This window comes from Balaenoptera ricei, chromosome 1, assembly GCF_028023285.1.
Source record: "Balaenoptera ricei isolate mBalRic1 chromosome 1, mBalRic1.hap2, whole genome shotgun sequence".
In the NCBI taxonomy this organism is placed as follows: domain Eukaryota; kingdom Metazoa; phylum Chordata; class Mammalia; order Artiodactyla; family Balaenopteridae; genus Balaenoptera; species Balaenoptera ricei.
Window position 1 is genome coordinate 129,235,443 of NC_082639.1, and position 14,778 is coordinate 129,250,220.

A 14,778-nucleotide genomic window follows, 5' to 3' on the forward strand; every position below is an offset into this window, starting at 1 on the left:
GTGAAATGTAACCTGTCTAGCTAGTGTCAGGATTGTATGGCAGGGTGAAAGAGAACAAGTCAAGGATGACTTCACAGATTAAAAATATAAGGAACCCAACAGGAGATGCAGGTCTGAGTCAAAGCAGGGGAAAGTGGATTTGGTGTTAACACCTGTCACCTTTGAGGTGTCTATTGTCTTCAGGGTTGAGATGTCTATAAAGCAATGCAGTTGGAATCCAGGAACGAGTCTGGGCTGGAGGTAAAGATTTGGGGGTGCTCCATTGACAGGAGGCTGAAATAGGAATTTTTCTGCTTTGTTGTCCTCTAAGGCTCCTTGTTCCTCCATCCACTTCCCTCCCACTCTACAGATCTTCCTGTGCCTTTGTTTTTTCTACCCCACCCCAGTTATTCCTTCCTCTTCATGCTCTTCCCACTCTGGCCTGTACTGGCCCCCAGAACTGCCTTCCTGCCCTAGTGTTGAGCCAATGATCTGTAGAAGCTGGATAAACAGGTAGCTCTAAGCACACCTTCCCCCGCCCTGTGTACAGTTCATCCTCTTCTCTCACTGATTTTTATCTGATAATCTGCCTACATGACTCTTGCCCTTTCTACCTTTTCTTCTGGATGCAGAGAGCACAACTGTGAACCTTTGCAGGTGGAGTTTGTCTTATCACTCAGGCATAATATAACATGGTGAGAGTTCATGTTTTTAAATGCCAAAGACGTTCATTTTTCTTCCCAACAAATATCTGAGCACCTAGTATGTGCTTAGTGTTAAGGATATAAAGATGAAAAGACATATTTGTTTACAGTCGGAAGGAACTTGAACATTTACATGTTAACCAAATTCTTTTGATCATGTGACTATGTGTAAATTGTAATTGAGGAGGTAACCTAATATAAATCCATCTTAGAGCTGACAGAGGTTAATACATTCAAGATGAGTCATAAGTCTTTTTACTGCGTCCTCAAGAATCTGTCCATTAAAGAAACTGGATTTCAAAAAATAAAATATTTCTTCTTTTTTGGCTTTTAAATTAATGCCAAACATCTAGATTTTTAAAGCACTTTTCATATCCTTTCATTCATATATATATTTCATATACATGTATATTATTTTATATGTATATATATTCATATTTATGTACATGTATTTTACATATCATATACAACCTCCTTTTCCCTTGCTCTGACACTTCTGTGAATACGGGCATGTGGTCTAGGGAAAGAGGAAGAATTATTTTATTTTGAGACAAGCTCTACGAAAGCAGAATGAAAACAAATCTATAGAGGTTCCAAAGACGGCCACTTGTCAAAGGACTATGCAAGGATTGGCTCTATTCCTTGCTACTCTGTACCATTCAAAACCTGGTAGCATCAACATGACCTGGGAGCCTATTAGAAATGCAGAATCCCAGGTCCTAGCAAGACCTACTGAGTTAGAATCTGCATTTTAAACAAGACACCCAGGTCATTCAAACGCACAATAAAGTTTGAAAAGCACTGCTCAGAGAGTTTCACATGGAGTTTTGTGAAATGCTATTATTATACAAGAGAAATTAGATTTCAATCCCCTTGTAAACACTGACTGCTTGTTAAAGACCCTTGGTGTGGTGGCCAGCATTTTTAATGAGCTGGCAGAGAAAATTGTCCACTTTTGGCTCGAGCACACTCTCCTACCTTAGGATATGGAGAAGAATCTTGAAAGAGGGACCTTTGCTCAGCACAGTTGTGCAGAGATGGGCTGTGTATTGGGGGTGGACCTGAGCAAACTGAGCCCAGTTTCTTGATGCTCCAGTTTCTTGGAATGGAGGTTGGGAAGAAATGTGGTCCCATGAGCAACAAGGCCCGCCCATGGCTAACTGAATGGCGGGACACTTTTAGAGCCCAAAGTTTCCCTCTCTTGGTGGTTTAAGAAAGCAACTTTCCCTGGATTCAGAATTCAGACATTCCCTCATTGGGTTTCAGCTTTTGGGGTTTTACCTGTGTTTGAGATCTGTACCTTCTCCTGAGTTAAGTGCCTTTAGACTTGGGGGCTAAAGGTTTGGGTTTTCACTTGGAACTTGATCATATTGTAACTATTCATAGTCACCCTGGGGAAGCAGGAGCTCATGGAAAGTGCACCGGTTAAGAAGTATGGCTAGTAGTTCCTTGCTGTGCCCTTGTATTAGTTTCCTGTGGCTTCATTTATACACTACCACAAATTTGAAGGCTTAAAACAACAGAAATTTGTTTTCTCGCAGTTCTGGAGGCCAGAAATTGGAAATCAATCTGTCTGCAGGGTCGTGTTCTCTCTGAGGGCTCTAGGGAAGAACATTTCCTTGACTCTTCGGTTTCTGGTTGCTCTAGGTGGTCCTTGGGTTTTGGCTGCACACCTCCAATCTCTGCCTCTTTCTTCAGATGGCTGTCACCTCGACCTTTCTGTGTCTTCCCTTCTGTCTCTTATAAGGACATTTGTCATTGGATTTAGGGCCCACCAGGATAATCCAGGATAATCTCATCTTGAGATACTTAACGTCATTACATCTGCAGAGATTCTTTTTCTAAATAAGGTTACATTCACAGGTTCTGTGACTATTTTGAGGGATCCACAAATCAATCCACTGCAGACCCTAACAAGCTCTGTGGCTCTGGACAGCTATCTATAAAATAAGATAAGCCTCAGGTTTCTCATCTATGAAATGAGATCTCTATTAACAATAGTGTTAATATTTTCTGACTCTAAGTCTTTTACTTGAGTGCTCTATCCCTAGGCAGAATAAGACAATTAAAGGGAACACCGTCAAGTGTGTGTGTGTGTGTGTGTGCGTGTGTGTTTTAAATAACATCATCCTTATGGTTCACTGTTTTTACATTAATTCTTTAAACAAATATTTGTCTAGGACGCAATTCCCAGTAAGGTGTTGGACTACAGTGATAAATGAACAAAATATAAGATTCCTGTCTTAATGGAGCTTACATTCCTCGTAAGCTTACGTTCTCTCCTATTGGAGAAGAGACACAATAAAGAAGTAATCAATAAATACTCAAGCTAATTAGATAATGCTACTTTCCATGAAGGAAATAAGGTGACGGACAGAGGCACCAGACAGGATGACTGGGAAGGCTTCTCCAAAGAAAGAATATTTAAGCTGAGATATTAAAAATGAAAAAAAGCCACGAATAAGGTGGTTCAAGAAACTGAAAGGAGGCCTGTATGACTGGAAAAGATTTTTTGAAGCCTCCATGTGAAAAGTGAATTATGGAGAACAAAGCTAATGGTGTATGTGAAAAACCTTGAAGGATTTTGGTGGACAAGGTGTCAGTAGTGTGCCGGGAGTGCCACTGCAGTCCCAGTGGTTGTGGGCTGTGCAGGCAGAAGTCTGGTCTCCACAGGGAAGATGTTGGTCCTGTGTTGCTCAGAATACCCTCAGTGTGTTCCATCTGGCCACTGTGCATGGTCCAAGTAAAACTGGGTCAGTTAAGGACCATCTTGTTTGTTTGTTTGTTTGTTTGTTAAGCATCTTCCTTCCTCCCTCCCTCCCTCCCTTCCTTCCTTCCTTGCTTGCTTTCTTTCTTTCTTTCCTTCTTTCTTTCTTTCTCCCCCACCCCAACCCCGCCTTCTTTCTTTTTGTATTTTGGTCATACTGCGTGGCATGTGGGATGGTTCCCTGACCAGGGATTAAACCCGTGCCTCCACAGTGAAAGTGCTGAATCCTAACCACTAGACCACCAGGGAACTCCCAAGACCATCTTTGGACTGCGTAAAGTTAAAAAAAATCCAGATCTGACTCCAAATGATTTGAACAATAATGTAAATCTTTACTAAGTTTTCTTGAACTTACAATACAGATGTTTGTGTGGAGCATCACAGGAAAAGAGATCTTTAAAAATTCTCTTTAGACATCTTTTTCACCCAAGCTCCACACTCATGCTAGCCTCTCAGCTTCTCTTCTCTTGATTGCTGTCCTTTCATACCCTCCACCCCAGTGCTGTCTCTCCCATCACCCCCTCTGAAAAGCCAGGGCTGTCCATGTCTGCCCCTTCCTGCACTTCCCACTGGGAGTGTATTTCCCTCTCTAATTTCTCCTTTCACGACAAGCAGCCCACCCACCACAAATAAACCTTTCAACTCATTGCACACGCTTTAAGATGGCCGTGGAAGATAAATACAAGAGATATTTAAAAGGTATGATCAACAGGACTCCGTAACTGATTGGCTAATCATAACATACTCTAACATTTATTTTGTTCTTGCTATGTGTCACAGCCTGTGCTATTCTATGAAGCAGACGGTGTTCTTATCCTCATTCAAAAACGGGGAAACCAAGGCTCAGAAAGACTCCATGACTTGCCTAAATCCACAGAGCTGGAAAATAACAAAGATGGGATTTGAACCCAAGAAGTCTGACTCTGGGAACTGGACATTTCACCCCTGTGCTGGGGTAGAAGGGTGAGAGAAGTCTGTGATGATCTCCTAGGACTCAGGTTAACTAACTGGGATTGGTGAGTCCATCAACACAGGTAGGAAAAATAGGTTAAAGGGCAGGCCTTTTGTTTTTGGGGTGGTGTGGCTAGTGTAAGTTACTGTTACTCCTATGTTAAAACTCCCAGTTTATCTCTAAGGGTAATGTAAAGATTGCTTCTTTTCTGTTTTCCTGCCTTCTTTATTCTGCCTTTGTAGTAACTGTTAACTCTGATTTTTAGAAAGCAATACACCAAACTCTTCCTAAAGAAATATAAAAAGATAAGTGGAGCACACCCAAAGAAGATTCAAAATCAGAAATGAAGCACTGATAGCTTCATAGCTTTGTCTGATCTATTTGACCACCTTCCATCCTTAGCAATTGGAGTGGATCGCTTGGAGGGTACAATCTGGGGCTAATGGGGGTTCAGACTCTATCTATGCATCTGATGCAAACTATCTGGGTAGTGCCCAGGTGCTTCATGTCCCCTGGTTACTTAGGTTCTTGGCAGCCACACCTATGATTGGGATAACTCCTGCTCCCTTCCTCCCGACCCACATCAATCTTATAGTCATTGGGTGCTCCAGGAGTCTCACAAAATTTAACCAAGAACTTCTTCAGACAGTTCCTCTCCATGGTTAATGGGGAGCACCTTTTGAACAAGTTTCTTATTCATAGACTCACAAGCAAGAAAGCTGCCCACCAGAATCAGTCTCCCTGGACAGCAGGTGCGGCTTTTGATACCACCTTATTCTTGCTGGTTCTCTTCCCTGACCTCCCTCATCCTGGACTAAGGCTGCTTTTGCCCCTTACGGCACAGTCACAGTTTGTTTTTCATATTCAAGGCCTGGTTTCTGAAAATATCAGAGGCTTGACTCACAAAAGAGAGACAGTTTTAGAATCCTTTATGATCATTTTCTAGACCAAAACACTTGGTTTCTAAGACACAGAAAATGAGGACCAGCAAGGGTCTTCTTTTGCTGTCTTCTGCTCTGGCTCTCCCCCAGGGTTGCTTGGACTCATCAGTCTCAGTGTATTTGTATCATCCAAATAAAGTCACTGACATAGAAAACAATCTTATGATCACCAAATGGGAAGGGTGGTGGAGGGATAAATTAGGAGTTTGGGATTAACAGGTACACACTACTATATATAAAATACAATGGATAAACAACAAGGGTCTACTGTATAGCACAGGGAGCTATATTCAATGTCTTGTAATAACCTATGATGGAAAATAATCTGAAATATATAAAAATATATGTAAATATATATAAATAAAACTGACTCACTTTGCTGTACACCTGAAACTAACACAATATTGCAAATCAACTATACTTCTATAAAAAAAATTTAAAAATGAAGTCACAGATATTCACGTTATATCATCCATGCAGCAGTTTTACCCTATGGGTCCTTTGATATTAGAACAAGCCTTCCCTCTTAGTGCAAGTGAGACATTTGCTCTAGTTTTCTTCACAAAAATCTCTCCTCCTCTGTCTGCTAAGGCTGCAGTTATATTTTTCTCCCACTTCACAGATGGGGAGAAAGAAACAAAGAGCTAAAGCTCACACACATAAACTCTTAATCAATCCTTCCTCCTGTCTTTCCCAACAGAACTTGATTTTCCCCAGGTGTCACTCACTACTCTCCATGTATCAGTCATGACTCAGACGCCAGGGGCTCCAACTCTGGTCCTTATTCATTTAAACCAATCAGAACACGGCAGACCTAAGTCAGCAAATTCAGGCTAGCAGGAAGGACCTGTACTATATGCTTAGAGGAACGGTTTCTCTCTCCATTCCTGTTGGTTATGAGCAAAGAAACACATTGTCCCAGTTGCTGACCCCAAAGAGAATTAGCTTTAGGATGAAGCTTAAACTTGGATGGCAAAGATGAAAGTTAGAAAGAGGCCATTGGTAACATATTTAAGCCATTGAAACACCCAAACATTATAGCTTGTTCTACATTTTGTAGGCTAATAAATTTGCTTATTATTTTTGCCAGTTTGTGTCAAGATTACTGTTTTTGTTTTTGTTTTCTTGGTTTTTGGTTTTTTTGCTACCAAAGCATCCCATCCTACCCTGTACTTTAATCTTCTCCACCACAGGAAATCCTATCACTCTCTCATCAGTTATTCAAGTCAGAGACTTAAGAATCATATTTGTTTTTTTCTTTTCCTGCACCACCTCCAAAATTTAATAAATCAGAAAGCCTGCTTGCTCTAACCTCCAGAATATATTCATAATCCATCCTATACCTCCATCTCCAATGCCACCATCTTAGTCTGTTATCTCTCACATAAAATCTACAATAGCTTTCTAACTGTTTCCCCTTCTCCCACCTTGGCCTTCCTATAATCTGTTATCCATGCAGAAGTCAGAACGATCTTTTTGAAACATAGTTTGTGTTATTCATTGTTTGAAACTTTCTAATGGTTTCTCACTTTGAAAAACAATCCAAATATCTCATTGATTTAGTTGCAGTAAAGACTACATCACTATTAAAAAAATCTCAACATACAGTGACGTAAATAAGACAGAAGTTTATTTCTCTTTCACATAAGAGTGAAAGACAGTTCTGCTCCATGAGGAGCAGAATGGCAAGACAATTCTGGCAAGACAATTCTGCTCCATGAGGTCCTTTGGAGACCCAGATTCCTTCCATCTTCTTGCTGCATCCTCCCTTAAGCAAGCGTATTGTCCTTATTTGCATGGCTGGTCACGCAAGGGAAGGAAAAAGAGAGGAAGTGAAAGATAAGCATTTTCCTTTCAATCAAGTGGGGTGGGTGTCGCACACATCTCCTCTGCTCATATTCCTTTGGCAATAACATCGGTGGCATGGCTGCACCTCACAAAAAGAAGGCTGGGAAACTCTGTCTGGTTAGGTGTCCAGATTAAAGTCTTTTACCCAGGAGGAAAAGGAGAATAGATTTTGGGAGGACGACTTGCAGTGTGCCATGCTTATTGTGGCTTTCAAAGCCTACATAACCTGGCCCTTGCAGGCACTCCAGCATCATCTCCTGCTTCCTTCCTAGTTCACTAATTCTGAGCCACAGTGGCTTCCTTTCTGTCCTTCAAACATCCTGAAATCCTTCCTACCTACATCCACGTGCACTTGCTTTCCCTTTGCCTAGAACGCTGCCCAGTGATCCTCGCAGTCTAGGTTCCTTCTTATCCTCCAGGTAACAGCTTGAAAATGCCTCCTCCTTAGAGAGGCCTTCTCTGACCACCCTTCTACTATTGTCGTACCTCTTAATAATTAATGTCTGTAACTCTGCCTTATTTTATTCATTACACTGATACTTTTATGAAATCATTTCTTTATCTCCATACTGGCTGTCTCTCTCACTGGAATCAGAGCTCCAGCAGAATAGGGCTTTATTTGTCTGGTTCTTGTTTACTGAAGTTATTTGGTCAAGAACATCATGTAGACACAATGGGTGCCCAACAAACCCTTTTTAAAACAAATTGAGTAAAAAGATAAAAGGATCCTAAGCAATTTCTCCCCATCTCATCCTGTGCAATTATCATTTAGATCAAAATTTAAGACTTTACATTTATTCCTCTTAAATTTATTCTATTAGACATGGCCCATTGTCCCAGTCTGTAGACCTCTCTTGGGTTTTAATTCTGGATTGTTCACTGCCAGTGGGTCTGTAAGTTCTTCCCAGCATCCCATGTGAGCTGGCCATCAGCCTCCAGCCCTGGGTTAATGGACAGTCAATGTTCCCAGCTCCTTTAATTTATGTTGCTTTTTCACTGCACTTCACTTTTAATATGTGCTTCCACAATCTCTACACTTGTTTACAAAGCAAGAATTAAGTGTCATGGGCAAAAATAAACTCAAAATGGATTAAAGACCTAAATGTAAGGCCAGACACTATAAAACTCTCAGAGGAAAACATAGGCAGAACACTTTATGACATAAATCACAGCAAGATCCTCTTTGACCCACCTCCTAGAGAATGGAAATAAAAACAAAAATAAACAAATGGGACCTAATGAAACTTAAAAGCTTTTGCACAGCAAAGGAAACCATAAACAAGACAAAAAGACAACCCTCAGAATGGGAGAAAATATTTGCAAATGAAGCAACTGACAAAGGATTAATCTCCAAAATTTACAAGCAGCTCATGCAGCTCAATATCAAAAAAACAAACAACCCAATCCAAAAATGGGCAGAAGACCTAAATAGACATTTCTCCAAAGAAGATATACATATTGCCAACAAACACATGAAAGAATGCTCAACATCACTGATCATTAGAGAAATGCAAATCAAAACTACAATGAGGTATCACCTCACACCAGTCAGAAAGGCCATCATCAAAAAATCTACAAACAATAAATGCTAGAGAGGGTGTGGAGAAAAGGGAACCCTCCTGCACTCTTGGTGGGAATGTAAATTGATACAGCCACTATGGAGAACAGTATGGAGCTTCCTTAAAAAGCTAAAAATAGAACTACCATATGACCCAGCAATCCCACTACTGGGCATATACCCTGAGAAAACCATAATTCAAAAAGAGTCATGTACTACAATGTTCATTGCAGCTCTATTTACAATAGCCAGGACATGGAAGCAACCTATGTGTCCACTGACAGATGAATGGATAAAGAAGATGTGGCACATATATACAATGGAATATTACTCAGCCATAAAAAGAAACGAAATTGAGTTATTTGTAGTGAGGTGGATGGACCTAGAGTCTGTCATACAGAGTGAAGTAAGACAGAAAGAGAAAAACAAATACCACATGCTAACACATGTATATAGAATCTAAAAAAAAAATGGTTCTGAAGAACCTAGGGGCAGGACAGGAATAAAGACGCAGATGTAGAGAATGGACTTGAGGACACAGGGAGAGGCAACAGTAAGCTGGGATGAAGTGAGAGAGAGGCATGGACTTATATACACTACCAAATGTAAAATAGATAGCTAGTGGGAAGCAGCCACATAGCACAGGGAGATCAGCTCGGTGCTTCGTGTCCACCTAGAGGGGTGGGATAGGGAGGGTGGGAGGGAGACACAAGAGGGAGGAGATATGGGGCTATATGTATATGTATAGCTGATTCACTTTGTTATAAAGCAGAAACTAACACACCATTGTAAAGCAATTATACTCCAATAAAGATGTTAAAAAAAAAGAAGTAATGAGAAATTAAAAAAAAAAAAAAGAATTAAGTGTCATGGGGATTAATGAACCAGGCTTCAAGATACCTGGGTGCTAGTTCCAGTGTCTGTTGTCTTTTTAAAAATTACCTCAAGAAAGTCATTCCCCTCTTTGTGATCTCATTTTCCCATCTGTAAAATAGAGGAAAAAATTGCCTGTTATGCTTTCCTCACAGATTTGTTATGAATCAGATAACAATGTACATAAACATGCCATGGAACAATCTAAAATTGTATGAAATAGGAGATAATATTCCAGACAGCCAGGGCTGATGATAGGAGTCAGGGAGAGGCTTTGCAATGTGGGAAGATTGTTGGGGATCCAGGGGCTGTTCTCTGGAGCTCATCTCCAAAACCATCAGTCCTCCATCCTTCACTTACACAATAGGGCATCTTGTCCTTTCTTCCCCCGGTTTTCATGCTAAGCATGGAAACACCTCCTCAAAGAAGCCACCAAAAAATCTCTTTGTGCTAGATGACAAGACAGAGATCTTGCTAAGAAAGGAGATATTAAAATTCTGTTATAACCAGTTTAACACATACTAAAGTTCCTCAAAAATGCCAGAAGGGGTTTCATTCATAACAAATAAAATCTTTAAAATATTCTTTTCATATCTCCCTCAAGATCTTACACCCCAATCTCCTTTTTCCCCCTCTCCAAACTCTCCTAGCTCATCTTGACCATTATCGTTTACCCTTTTCTCTCCCACACTCTGCTCATTCCATGTGAATCCACTGAGCCAGGCCAGGGTCCTCTGGGCTCTGCCCTCACTTATTACCTTGTTTTATATCACAAATTGCAGACTCTGAGCTGGCCGTTCCCAATACGGTGGTCACTGAAAGAGAAAGAGGTTAAGGGGTGCTCATAACACTGATATTTTCTACCTATCGCATTGATTTGTTGCCTTTTAGACTAAAAGAAACTGAGGCTCCGATATGGTGGAGAGGAAGGGAGCAGACCCAGAGGCGGTCAGAGACTGAGTAGGTTTCTCTGGAAGCTCAGCGCTCCATCTTCCCCACTACCTGGACAGGATGTCTTCCAAGCCCCCCCTGAGTTGTCCAATCCTGATACCTCTGCCTTGGATACATAGCTTATAATCCTTCATGGTTCTCATGAGCTTGGGGATCGTAATGGCTGGTCTAGGTGCTGATGAAAACACACACAAGCAGCTTGTGGCCTAGAGACTGGTAACTTCTTTCATGTCTCAGTCACACGGCATCAAAACCCTCTATGGATATAAATCCTCAGTTGGAGTGAACAGCTGAGGTTGGCAGCCAGTATAGGGCCTCATGTGTTTCTTCCTCCAAAATCTTCGGCCTCTCGTCCATGGCTTATAGGTGAACACAATCCCCATCTCCTGCCCTCCAAACCCCTCTAGGCTTACATGTCACTGAGAAAGGGACCAGTATCTTGGCAAGTCCCTTTCAAAAGTTTTCCAACCTCTGCTTTAGCGTATGGCTAGGAGGAAAGCCTCAAGGTGACTGAGGTCATCTGTCCTGGCTGAGCAGTGACCTGGATATGGAAGGGTTTGGGCATATTCAACCAGCATGGGAGTGACTGCTGTCCAGCCCTCCTGTGATCAGAGCTTTCAGAATATCATAACATGATCCCACTTTGGTTTAGTTCAGCTAACGATGGAGAACTTTTTGTGTACCACGCACCATGGTGATCTGAAGGAGACAAAAAAAGCATACTTTCAAAGAACTTACATTTCAGTGGGTGGACAGACACAAAAAGGGATTCTTTTGAATTCACGTTGAATGCGGCGACAGGATGAACACTGCCAGGGAAGCAGGGAACTGGGGCTTTTAGCTCAGCATGGTGGGAGCAGGGATTCCTAGAGGATGTGACACCCAAACTGAATCTTAAAAACATGTGTAAGGAGGTGCCCAAAGAGGGTGAGGAAGGCATTCTGCAATAAAGGCACAAAGATGCAAAACAACACAGTGTATTCAACTGCTCCTAATGATTCTGCATATAAGAGCACAGCAAAGAAAAAGAAAAAAGAGAAGTTGAAGTAGAAATTGGCAGTGAAGCTGCAATGCCAGGAAGAGGTTGGACCACAGAGAGCCTTGTGTACTTTCTAAGGCACTTGACCTTGTGTCAAGAAGACTGTGGACAGCCAGAAAAGTTTTATGCAGGGTGTGACAAAGTCAGACTTTGGTCTTGCCAGGTATGGTAATTTCAACTGTACTATTTATTTCAGTTTTCTGATTAGGAAATATTTACACATCTGGAATTTTGTAACTGAGGGTCATTATCAAGGTGTGATATGGCTTGTGTGAGAGTGTCCAGCTCTCACTCTTGGATGATCTATGTGCTGCTAAAATTTTTGCCTGGATCCAGGGGCTCCAGCACCCACCCAGTTCCTGGCACACAGCCCAGCGCCCCAGCACCCAGTCCTCTGTGCGGGTCAGCACTACCTACTGTCAGGGTGCCTTCTACCACAAGCCAGAGTTAAGTGGTTCCCTTTTATCCCTTACAGTTCTTACAGTGAGAGTCTTTAGGTAGACTTTTTTCTTTCTAATACTCTGAGGAGCATTTGGCAGCTTTATAAAAAACAAAACAAAGCAAAACAAAACCCAGGTCTCCATAAGTCAAGAATTTAAAATATTTTATTTGGTTTCAAATTTCCTTGAGAGCAAAAAAATTGTGTTGATAAGTTTCTTGGAATGAGAGGTGCATCTGCTGTGATGGAGAGCTGTTTGCCAGCTCTTGAAGACTTCTCCTTCTGAAGCACTGAAAGTGGACACAAGAGCCCTCAAATGCCTGGAGAAGAGGTTTCCTTTTGAAAACGCCCCAAGGCCTGCTCTGAAGGACGAGAGTTTGGATCATTGTGAAAATCCACCCTTATTGTATTGAGTTATTTAAATCTGAAGAATCTCTATGGGCGCTCTCCAAGTTCTCCTCATGGGGAGGCCTTGGGCATGGTGTTTGCTTTGCTTTGAGAGAATATCTCTTAATAAATGGATTTTTTCCCCTCAAGAAACTGCTGCTCTAAACTTGTTAAAACTTGTTCAGTATTTTGTTTGAATTTCTGTGTCAAATGCTGGAATGGAAAGTGTAAATCTATGGTCAGATGGATAGGAGATATTGGTTGCCTAGAAGCAATTAATGAATTTTTTGAAAAGATATATTTAAAGTCACATAATCTAACATAAAAATTATATGTACAGATACATACATCAATAAACTTTCTATAGCATGTACAAATATTTTTTGGTCAACAAATGTCCTCTGTAGCATTAGAGGTTTGGGGTGGCACAGCCCTGTTTTCCCATGACCAATGCCACATACATGTACACAAAGAGTACAAGTCAAATGAGGGCTCCGAGGGACAACTATCTCCCTCATTGCAGGGTTTCCAGTAACCTTGTGAGAGAATGCAGCTTTGGTGTGAGGCCGAGACGCCTCGTGATGACTCTACCCAAGGGCGCCCTCCCATGAGGGAAGTAAGCACAGAGGTGCTGGCCACCCTGAGGCAGGAAATGAAAGAGGAAGTGGGACCAGAAAAGAGAGCGTGGGGTCCGTGAACACTCACGTTTACACGTGAAATGTGGTCCGGTGAGCTGCAGGGATTCTCGGGAATCCAGTTAGTTCTCCTCTCCTGCTAGTACAGAAAAAAATAAAGAGGTGGATCGGGAGGCTAGAAGTCCCCAGTTCTGTAGGGCTTGGAGAGGAAAGGAGAAGGCACCTTGCCGAACATCAAGTATTTCTCTTGAAGCTAGCTAGAACTTCTGACAACAAAGTGGAAGGTGAATTATTAGGGGACAACACTGGAGGTGGGAGAGAAGAAAGGGGGATATTAGACTAACCCAGGAAAGAGATGAAAAGTCTTAACTAAGGCAGTGACGCAGAGACAGATTTCTCAATTTAGAATGAGCAGAGTATAACCAAGGAGATACACCGGTATATGGAAGGCTCTGGTGAGAATTTTCACTGAATTGCAAAGAAAACAGCCCCCTAATGCCCTGGATAGGGATATTACACCTGAGGGGTGTTCAAGGCTCCATGACTGTAGGAGAAGAATCTTTCAGCATGCAGTAGTGGATGCCCGTTGTTATGGTATTCTATCTGCCCAGAATCCCTTTTCCTACTTCTATTCATAACACCTCCCTCCCTCCTTTGGAGAAGTGGTCTTATCCCACTATCCAGTCCATCACTGAGTCTCATCCTTCTAGTCATAAATGGACTTGCCATCTCTCTGGCCACAAGGATGAGCTCAAAGATGGGCACATGACTCAGCATGGGTCAGTCACAGCCTTTCCCCAGGATTGTTCCCACGGGTAAGACCCTTCACCTATCTGGGGCCATGTGAGCTGGAAAATTGTGACTCTTGGACTGCTAGTGACTATATTCCTGCCTTGTAGAGAAGGTCTGTCCTCAGTGGGAGAAAAATGTAGATATAAAAAGACAAACAGATGTGAGTGATAGACAGGGAGAGAATCTGAATACATCACAACCCAGATTTTCCCTCAGTTCCTACAGCTCTTCTTCCATCCCATGATCTATCCCAGGATCTTTCTGACACACAACCTCCATCTCTTCCTTTTTTTTCTTAAGCTAGCCTGAGCTGGGCTTCTGTCATTTGCAAGCAAAAGATTTTTGACTAATACTGCTGCAAAAAGAAAGCAACTTCAGCTGGAACTTCAGTGGCTGTCTCTCTGGCATGAAGGAGTAAGACAAGCCAGTTGCCTGAACCACTGCAGCAATACCAAGAGGCTATGGGAGAGAGGGGATGGTAGCAATGCCATTATAAATGAATTCCATTCAGCTGAGCAAAGGGCTTTTATAAGCACAGTGTTAAAAAGAAGTTGGCATATCTCTCTCTCTGGCTTTGCTCTACTGGAGACCGAACATCTCAGGAAAAAACAAAACAAGCCAAGAATACATTGGTGCTGGGCTGCAGCACAAGATATGTAAACAAAATATAAGAAAACATCTCTTGAGAGCAAGGATTGTTTTTTATAAAAAGTGTTTTAATGTAAGAGACTATGGAATCTTCTCTGCTTGTTTTTTTAGAGACGGAGCGAAAGAGTGAGAGCGAGAATGAGAGAGAGAGATTGATTCATCTTTTTACAGTCAAAGGCCAGGGAATGGACGGTTTAAATCCTTTGGTTGCACAGTTCAGTGACATAATTTTTGCTTGTTAATGAGAAACTGACTTCACTGTAAT